The sequence below is a fragment of the Bombina bombina genome, chromosome 5 (assembly GCF_027579735.1).
Source record: "Bombina bombina isolate aBomBom1 chromosome 5, aBomBom1.pri, whole genome shotgun sequence".
In the NCBI taxonomy this organism is placed as follows: Eukaryota; Metazoa; Chordata; class Amphibia; order Anura; family Bombinatoridae; genus Bombina; species Bombina bombina.
This window is the reverse complement of record NC_069503.1, coordinates 100,377,062-100,387,586: the sequence shown is the minus strand read 5'-3', so window position 1 is coordinate 100,387,586 and position 10,525 is coordinate 100,377,062. Positions and strand designations below refer to the sequence as shown.

Sequence of the window (10,525 nt, the reverse complement as noted above, 5' to 3'; positions counted from 1 at the left end):
CCTTTGAGGGCTGCCTCTTATCACATGCTTTTTAAATCTCTTTTCAACACAAAGAGACAGAAAGTACACGTGGGCTATATAGATAACACTGTGTTCAGGCACAGAAAGTTTTATTTAAGATCTAGCACAATACAATGCTAAATTTAAGACAATAGATAATAAACAGTCACAGTCATGTGATCAGGGGGCTGGAAGAAGGTTCCTAGATACCAGGTAATCACAAAGGTAAAAAGTACATTAATATAACTGTTGGTTATGCAAAACTGGGGAATGAGTAATAAAGGGATTATCTATCTTTTAAAACAATAACAATTCTATGGTTGACTGTCCCTTTAAGTGCTAAATGATCTTCCCAGCGTCCAATATTATATAGAGATCACATTGTTAGATCAGATTGCTCACTAATTAGAATGACACTGTATGAACATTTGTACTGAAAATATATGTTACAGAGAATGAGAGGCAGTGAGTGCCGAGCAGGCGGCGATGTGATGTGGGTCTGTGCGTGTAACAGCGATAACCGGGTCTACAAGCTGTTCCTGCCCGGCATTCACTGCCTCTCATTCTCTGTAACACACAGGCGCTAGAAGCACAGATCAGCCCTGATGTATAAATGCTGAATGTGCCTATATCTCACCGTCAATAGAGCAGCCCTTTCCTTATAGACATGGTTTAAATGCAGGCAGTGAACAGACCATTTCATTAATGCTACAAGATATTCAATAGATGAGATTTATTAGACAGTTATGACTGATGTACCTGGAAATATAAAACCCAGAGATTATGTACTGGCAACAGTGCTAACTCTTTGTTTTTAATTGTCCTTTTGAAATTTATGATCTCATTGATGCCCTGTGCGTGTAATAGCGTGTGTCTCACTGAACTGAATGAAGAGAGACACAGGAGCTTTCAGGGACGAAAGGAAAGGATCCTGTACTAGTGGAAGCTTTTGGGAGACGTCAGAGAAGGAGGGGTCAGGCGGCCATTTTCAAAACGGCCAGATGAGATGTAGTAAGTGTATTTTCTGCCAAAGTTTATTTAGATGAAAATTGGGCTACAGTTTACTGTAAAGATCGTTAATTAACTAATCTAAATAAGTTACAGTAATTTTGCGGTTGGCTGTCCTTTTAAGTGATTTTTCTATATGGTTCCAACAGATCATACTATGGCTGTGTTTTCATTGCGGTAGTAAAGTTTGGAAACTGCTGGTATCATAAAAATTCTCCATAGACTTTAATGGCGATTTATAAATGTTTTTATCACTTAGTTTTCACAATTTACCACCTCAATGGAATTTAGGTCTTTGTGTTTTACAGCTGACAAAGCCCTTTATGACAATAACATTAGTTTGTATAAATATATATAATGCACCATCATTTATATCAGTAATATATATATATATATAGGAATAAAAAATCTGCACACACATTTAAAAACTATAAAAAAATAAAACTTGCTGATTTGGCCTATTGAATCCACTAGCTGTACTCAAAATTGAATACTTAAGTATTGGATATTGATGAGCTATGTAAACAAGGGCCAACAGAATACATTACACTCCTAGATGTTAGTAGGACTAATGTGTACTAAATGTTTGCTATAAATTGTTCTTTATAAATCAAGGGCTTTGGTTTACAGACAGAGATAAGGAATCGTTCCTGTGTGTAGAATGTGATTAGATATATAGGTATGATCTCTCTAAAGTTCATTTCAAAGAGATACAACACTAAACCTAAATGAAGAAATATAAAATACTTTTACCAAAAATCACCTTATATAGAATATACATAATACAATCTATTTTACACTTCCCAGCTGTGTGACTAATGCTGCTGATTGGGTAACCAACAGTTTCCGATTTGAACCAGCATTCCTCTGTGTCTCCTAAGTCATACGTTACCTGTGAATTTAACCCTTTTGTGAGGTTTAAACACATAGATTTGCAGGGTGTATAGTGATAATACTACATGATTACGTCACTATAATGCCCTGATATAAGAGTGTAACTAGATATATACACCCTGGCACATTCAGCTCTCTGGGCTACTGAACTGATGGAATAATTATTATTATTATTACTCTTGGGACCCATCCAGTAGCCGATCTACCATTCGCTGGAAAGTAGCCGGAGCGTTCTTCATCCCGAATGGCATGACCTTGAATTGGTACAGGCCAAACGGGGTGACGAACGCTGATTTGGGAATGGCATCCTCGCTAGTGGGATCTGCCAGTACCCCTTACACAGATCTATGGTGGTGAGGTACTGGCCTCGAGCCATTTTATCCAGGAGCTCATCTATCCGGGGCATAGGGTAGGCGTCAGAGACAGTTTTATCATTAAGTTTCCGGTAGTCTACGCAGAAGTGGGTTGTGCCGTCCCGCTTCGGCACTAGAACTACCGGCGAGGCCCAGGGGCTGTCCGAGTGCTCAATCACTCCTAACTGTAGCATCTCGTCAATCTCCTTCCGCATATGTTCTCTCACGGATTCTGGTATGCGGTAAGGAGGTTGACGCATGGGGAGGTGACCTGGGGTTTCTACCCTATGGGTGGCCAGTCTGGTATATCCAGGCACTTTGGAGAACGTGTCTCTCTTTTCCTGCAGTAGCTCTGCTATTTGAGCTTGTTCTCGAGGACTTAACCGCTCACCCAATTGTACCTCTTCCAGACCTTTGTTCCTAGGAGGTCGGGAAGAGGTAAACTGTCTGCGTCGTCCGCGGCAGGGGCGCAAATAGCATTCACCTCCTCTGCGTGTTCATGGTACGGCTTCAACATATTTACATGGAGCATGTGTCTACCGCCTGCTCCAGTACATGGGCCGATCACATAGGTGGTGTCACAGATTTGTTCCACCACCTTGTATGGACCCTGCCAGGAGGCCTGCAGTTTATCATTTTTGACCGGTTTTAAGATTAGCACCTTCTGCCCAGTCTGAAAACTGCGGTCCCTGGCGCCCCTATCATACCAACGGCGCTGACGGGTTTGAGCCGCCTGAAGGTTGGAGCGGATGGTCCGAGTCAGGGCCTCCAGGCGCTCCCTTAACTCCAGCACGTATGGTACGATAGGAGTACCGTCACTAGTGACTTCCCCCTCCCAATGCTCTCGGATTAAGTCTAGGGGACCCCGTACCCTCCTTCTGAATAATAATTCAAAGGTACCTCCCGGTAGATGAAAAGCAAATGGGGTTGAAACCGCTCCCAGTTCTTCTGGGTATCTATGAACGTGCGGAGCATCTGTTTCAGTGTTCCATTAAACCGTTCACAGAGCCCATTAGACTGGAGGTGATAAGCGGAAATTACAATGGGTTTCACCCCACATGCTCTCCACAACTGGTGGGTAATCTCAGCCGTAAACTGGGTGCCCCGGTCCGAAATAATCTCCCGGGGAAATCCCATGCGGGAGAAGATTTTGATGAGGGCATCCGCCACGGTCTCGGCATGAATATTAGCCAGAGCCACCGCCTCGGGATATCGGGTGGCATAATCCACGACCGTGAGTATATACCTCTTCCCTGAGGGGCTAGGCTTGGCTAGGGGGCCAATGAGGTCCACCGCCACTCGACTAAAAGGCTCCTCTATTATGGGGAGGGAGTGTAGCTTTGCCTTATATCGGTCTCCTCTTTTCCCTACTCGGCAGGTGTCACACGTCTGGCAATACTGCCTAATATCTTTGGTGATCCCTGGCCAAAAGAAATTCTGAGTTAGGCGGTGCTTCGTCCGACTAACTCCTAGGTGGCCTGACAGTGGAATATCGTGGGCAACCCGTAGCAGTTCTCGTCTATACCTCTGAGGTACTATTAACTGCTGAACGGACAGGGGAATAGATCCGGCCACTATCTTCTCAGTATACCTGTACAGTAACCCCTTGTTCCAACCATACCTCTCTCCTTCCAACCCCGCTTGATTCTGGTTTACCTCATCCCTATATACTTGCAATGAGGGGTCAGTGGCCACTTCGCTACCAAACTCTAGTGGAGGGGCCCAAGAGACATTAGGGGGGTGATTGCTTACCTGAGCCTCAGAGTGATCAGTCAGTGTGTTGGTGCGGGCCTGTTGTCGGGTAACCATGGGCAGTGCTGCTTGTGGGGATGTTCGGAGTGCAAACGCTGGAGTCAGCTCCCCTAAGTCATTGCCCAAAATAACGTCTGCAGGCAAATTTTGCATAAGGCCCACTTCTATGTTCCCCGACCCTGCTCCCCAATTCAAGTGTACTTTGGCCGTGGGAATCTTGTAAATGGCTCCCCCGGCCACCCGGACAGCTACACAGTCTCCGGTGAGTTGATTGGTGGAAACTAAATGTTGCTGGAGCAAGGTTATGGTGGCCCCAGAGTCACGCAGCCCTTGGACACTTTGGCCCTCTATATAGACCACCTGGCGGTGGCTTTGTAGGTTGTCCGAAGCGGCCTGTACTGGGTTTACCTCGTGTAATATGCCCAAGGGTTCCTCGTGGAAGACTGCGGGTTGGGTCTGTAGTCGGGGCTCGTTCTTTTAGCAGTGTACAGTTGCCCAGTTGTTCTGGTTGTTCCAGGTGGATCGGTTCTTGTTCCTGGGACAGTCTCTCTGAATGTGCCCTTGTTGGTTACAAAATAGCAACGGATAGCTGATCGAGTCTGGTATCGGGGAGGGTGGATTCCCCCTCCAGGACGGGGTAGCAGAGGTGTGGGAGCTGCAGTGGGGTTTGGGGTGACCCCAATACTGGAGCGTTGCTGTGTTCGTTGAGCTCTCCGAGCATCTTGGTATTCGTCGGCCAAGGACGCTGCGGTATGTACCGTGCACGGTTTTTGATCTCTCAGCCAGTTTTGCAATTCAGTGGACACCCCTTGGAAGAATTGCTCCATCAACAGGAGTTGTAAAAGGTCTTCCAACTGGGTGACTTGGGCTGCCTGCAACCAGACTTTAGCGGCCTTGGTTAGCCGATGCGCCCACTCAGTGTGGGTATCTTTCTCCAGCTTCTTCGGGTCTCGGAACCGCTGTCGGTATGCCTCTGGGGTAATAGCATACCTAGTCAGGATGGCCTGTTTTACCTTCTGGTAGTCTCTGCTGTCCTCATCTGGTATGGTGCGGTAGGCTTCAGCAGCCTGCCCGGATAACTTGCCAGCCAGTAGGGGAACTTGGTCAGCGGTACTAATATTATGCAGTTGGCATAATCGCTCAATGTCCTGTAGGTACCCATCGATATACTCCATGTCGGTATGATCCTTGAATGCGTGGTAGGGAATCTTAGCTTTCCCTGTACCAGCACTGGAGTGTACTGGTAGCCCCTCTCCGGGTCTCGTTGTGGTTTGTGTCACCATCAAGTATTCCTGTACGTCAGCTGATGTCCGTGTCAGGAGCTTCTCCGAATGGGGTAGCGGAAAAAAAGCCAACCGGGTCCGCATCTCTTTTTGGATTTGGTTTCGTTGTTCGCCATGGGTACGGCCGTACCTGCTACCCGGTCTCCCTCCATGAGCTCTGCAATCAGCCTTGCCTTGGTTTTATTGCTGCCAGTAATTCCTCTCGCCTCCAGTAATTCCTTCAATGCAGTTCTCTTTAGCCTGGTATAATCTGTCCCCATTCAACGTCCGTTCATATACATCACATGTCCTACGACTTGCTGTGCGGTTTGAATCCCGTCGCTTGCCACCAATTGTAACAGAGAGGCAGTAGGATCTGTAATATCTTTTGGGTAGGCAGAGACAAGCAAGTAACTACTCTTGGTAATTGTAGCAGAGAGGCAATAGGATCTGTAATATCTTTTTGGTAAGCAGAGACAAGCAAATAACTACTCTTGGTAATTGTAATAATAACCCCTTTCCACCAAGAACTAGACGACACATAGCTTGGGAGTCAACAACAGCTTATTCAACAACTGGAAAAAACAAACACTTTTTAAAAACAGTCTCCCCTACAAGGGGTTTCCCAACTGAAACAGCAGGGAGTTTAAACAGTAACATACATTTTAACCATTAGCCTAAATAACAATTCCTGCATAGTTCATAAGTGGCGAGGTTTGCCACAGGGATCAAATGGGTAGAGGGCCCTGCCAAGAGGTGCACTGTTGTAGTCAGTTCTTAAGTAGGTGATCTACAAACAGCTGGACTCTTAGGCTTAGATGGTAAGGGGGTTCAGGGGATAGTAATGGAGGAGTTGAACTGGTATAAAGTAAGGTTAGCGTAGGTTGTATGCATCCTTGAACAGTAGAGACTTTAGGGAGCGCTTGAAGTCTTTCAAAACTAGGGGAGAGTCTTGTGGAGCGTGGCAGAGAGTTCCACAAGATGGGAGCCAGTCTGGAGAAGAGCTGTAAATGGGAGGGTGATGAGGTAACCAGAGTGGAGGAGAGTAGAAGGTCATGAGCAGAGCGAAGAGGACGGGAGGCCGAGTATCTGGAGACAAGGTCTGAGATATAGGGGGGAGCAGTGCAGTTGAGGGCTTTGTATGTCAGAGTGAGAATTTTGTGTTTGATCCTAGAGGCAAGAGGAAGCCAGTGAAGGGATTAGCAGAGAGGTGCAGCAGATGAAGAGTGACGTGTAAGGAAGATGAGTCTGGCAGAGGCATTCATTATGAATTGTAAAGGAGCTAGGCGGCAGGTGGGGAGACCAGAGAGGACAGAGTTGCAGTAATCGAGGCGGGAAAGAATGAGGGAGTGGTTTAAAATCTTAGTTGTGTCTAGTGTAAGGAGGTGCCTAATTTTAGAGATGTTTTTAAAGGTGGAAGCGGCAGGCTTTGGCCAAGGACTGAATGTGAGGAGTGAATGAAAGATCTGAGTGAATGAAAAGTGACCCAAAACATTGGACTTCCGGGTAGGGGTAATGATGGAGTTGTCGACAGTTATAGAGAGATTGGGGGGGAGATTTTGGAAGAAGGGGGGAAAATGAGAAGCTCAGTTTTGGAGAGATTTAGCTTGAGGTAGTGAGAGGACATCCAGGAAGAGATGTGAGAAAGACAGTTAGTGACACGGATTAGCAGGGAAGGAAATAGGTCTGGTGCAGAGAATTAGATTTGGGTGTTGTCGGCATACAAATGATATTATAAACCGTGGGACTTTATTAGGGAACCTAGTGATGAAGTGTAGATTGGAAAGAGAAGGGGACCGAGGACAGAGCCTTGTGGTACTCTGACAGAAAGTGGTGACGGGGCAGCAGAGGCCCCAGAGAAGGCTACAATAAAGGTACCGTTTGAGAGGTAGGAAGAGAGCCACGAAAGGTCTGTGTCACAGATGCTGAAGGATTGGAGGGTTTGGAGCAAAAGAGGGTGGTCAACAGTGTCAAAGGCTGCGGACAGATCAAGGAGGAAAAGCAGAGAGAAGTGGCCTTTTGATTTTGCTGTAAGTAGGTTGTTGGTAACCTTAACAATTGCTGCCTCTGTGGAGTGATGGGGACGAAATCCAGATTGGAGTAGGTCAAGAAGGGAGTTTAACGAAAGGAAATGGGATTGGCGTGCATATACTAGTTTCTCCAACATAGGTGTGTCCGGTCCACGGCGTCATCCTTACTTGTGGGATATTCTCTTCCCCAACAGGAAATGGCAAAGAGCCCAGCAAAGCTGGTCACATGATCCCCCCTAGGCTCCGCCTTCCCCAGTCATTCTTTTTGCCGTTGCACAGGCAACATCTCCACGGAGATGGCTTAGAGTTTTTTGGTGTTTAAATGTAGTTTTATTCTTCAATCAAGAGTTTGTTATTTTAAAATAGTGCTGGTATGTACTATTTACTCTGAAACAGAAAATAGATGAAGATTTCTGTTTGTAAGAGGAAGATGATTTTAGCAACCGTTACTAAAATCGATGGCTGTTTCCACACAGGACTGTTGAGATGAAGTAACTTCAGTTGGAGGGAACAGTGTGCAGACTTTAGCTGCTTGAAGTATGACACATTTCTAACAAGACTTGGTAATGCTGGAAGCTGTCATTTTCCCTATGGGATCCGGTAAGCCATTTTATTAACAAGAATTAAGGGCTTCACAAGGGCTTTAAAGACTGGTAGACATTTTTCTGGGCTAAAACGATTATTTTATAAGCATGGTTAATGGTTTATAGCTTTGAGGAGTTATTTTAATCTTGGGAATTTGTTTAAAAAAAAACGGCAGGCACTGTATTGGACACCTTTTTCACTGGGGGCCTTCTCTAATCATAGGCAGAGCCTCATTTTCGCGCCACTAATGCGCAGTTGTTTTTGGGAAGCAAGGCATGCAGATGCATGTGTGAGGAGCTCAGATACACAGAAAAAGCTTGCTGAAGGCGTCATTTGGTATCGTATTCCCCTCTGGGCTTGGTTGGGTCTCAGCAAAGCAGATACCAGGGACTGTATAGGGGTTAAATATAAAAACGGCTCCGGTTCCGTTATTTTAAGAGTTAAAGCTTTCAAATTTGGTGTGCAATACTTTTAAGGCTTTAAGACACTGTGGTGAAATTTTGGTGAATTTTGAACAATTCCTTCATACTTTTTCGCATATTCAGTAATAAAGTGTGTTCAGTTTAAAATTTAAAGTGACAGTAACGGTTTTATTTTAAAACGTTTTTTGTACTTTGTTATCAAGTTTATGCCTGTTTAACATGTCTGAACTATCAGATAGACTAGGTTCTGTATGTGAGGAAGCCAAGGTTCCTTCTCATTTAAATAGATGTGATGCATGTGACAAACAATTTAGAGAAAATGATGCCCAAGATGATTCCTCAAGTGAGGGGAGTAAGCATGGTACTGCATCATCCCCTTCTGTGTCTACACCAGTCTTGCCCACACAAGAGGCCCCTAGTACATCTAGTGCGCCAATTCTTCTTACTATGCAACAATTAACGGCTGTAATGGATAATTCTATTAAAAACATTTTAGCCAAAATGCCCACTTATCAGCGAAAGCGCGACTGCTCTGTTTTAGATACTGAAGAGCATGAGGGCGCTGATGATAATGGTTCTGACATGCCCTTACACCAGTCTGAAGGGGCCAGGGAGGTTTTGTCTGAGGGAGAAATTTCAGATTCAGGAAAAATTTCTCAACAAGCTGAACCTGATGTTATTACATTCAAATTTAAATTGGAACATCTCCGCGCTCTGCTTAAGGAGGTGTTATCTACTCTGGATGATTGTGACAATTTGGTCATTCTAGAGAAATTATGTAAGATGGACAAGTTCCTAGAGGTCCCGGTGCCCCCCGAAGCTTTTCCTATACCCAAGCGGGTGGCGGACATTGTAAACAAAGAATGGGAAAGGCCCGGCATACCTTTTGTCCCTCCCCCTATATTTAAGAAATTGTTTCCTATAGTCGACCCCAGAAAGGACTTATGGCAGACAGTCCCTAAGGTCGAGGGGGCGGTCTCTACTCTAAACAAACGCACTACTATCCCTATAGAAGATAGTTGTGCTTTCAAAGATCCTATGGATAAAAAGTTAGGTTTGCTTAAAAAGATGTTTGTTCAGCAAGGTTACCTTCTACAGCCAATTTCATGCATTGTTCCTGTCACTACAGCAGCGTGTTTCTGGTTCGATGAACTAGAAAAGTCGCTAGATAAAGATTCTTCTTATGAGGAGATTATGGACAGAATTCACGCTCTTAAATTGGCTAACTCTTTTACTTTAGACGCTACCTTGCAATTAGCTAGATTAGCGGCGAAAAATTCAGGGTTTGCTATTGTGGCGCGCAGATCGCTTTGGCTAAAGTCTTGGTCAGCGGATGCGTCATCCAAGAACAAATTGCTTAACATTCCTTTCAAGGGGAAAACGCTGTTTGGCCCTGACTTGAAAGAGATTATTTCAGATATCACTGGGGGAAAGGGCCACGCCCTTCCTCAGGATAGGTCTTTCAAGGCTAAAAATAAACCTAATTTTCGTCCTTTTCGCAGAAACGGACCAGCCTCAAGTTCTACATCCTCTAAGCAAGAGGGTAATACTTCTCAAACCAAGCCAGCCTGGAGGCCAATGCAAGGCTGGAACAAAGGTAAGCAGGCCAAGAAACCTGCCACTGCTACCAAGACAGCATGAGATGTTGGCCCCCGATCCGGGACCGGATCTGGTGGGGGGCAGACTTTCTCTCTTCGCTCAGGCGTGGGCAAGAGATGTTCTGGATCCTTGGGCCCTAGAAATAGTCTCCCAAGGTTATCTTCTGGAATTCAAGGAGCTACCCCCAAGGGGAAGGTTCCACAGGTCTCAATTGTCTTCAGACCACATAAAAAGACAGGCATTCTTACATTGTGTAGAAGACCTGTTAAAAATGGGAGTGATTCATCCTGTTCCATTAAGAGAACAAGGGATGGGATTCTACTCCAATCTGTTCATAGTTCCCAAAAAAGAGGGAACATTCAGACCAATTTTTGATCTCAAGATCCTAAACAAATTTCTCAGGGTTCCATCGTTCAAAATGGAAACCATTCGGACAATTCTTCCTACCATCCAGGAAGGTCAATTCATGACCACGGTGGATTTAAAGGATGCGTATCTACATATTCCTATCCACAAGGAACATCATCGGTTCCTAAGGTTCGCCTTTCTGGACAAACATTACCAGTTCGTGGCACTCCCATTCGGATTAGCCACTGCCCCAAGAATTTTCACAAAGGTAC

General features: G+C 45.2%; 1 protein-coding gene across 1 annotated transcript in view; it reads left to right on the top strand.

The window, feature by feature from the left end:
* The first annotated feature begins 872 nt into the window (after positions 1-872).
* LOC128659990 (gastrula zinc finger protein XlCGF52.1) overlaps positions 873-10,525 on the top strand; it is a 95,088-nt gene continuing 85,435 nt past the window's right edge. The window contains exon 1 of the mRNA XM_053713582.1: positions 873-1,011. The gene's annotated coding sequence lies outside the window, so the exon portion shown is untranslated. The remainder of the gene's footprint in view (positions 1,012-10,525) is intronic.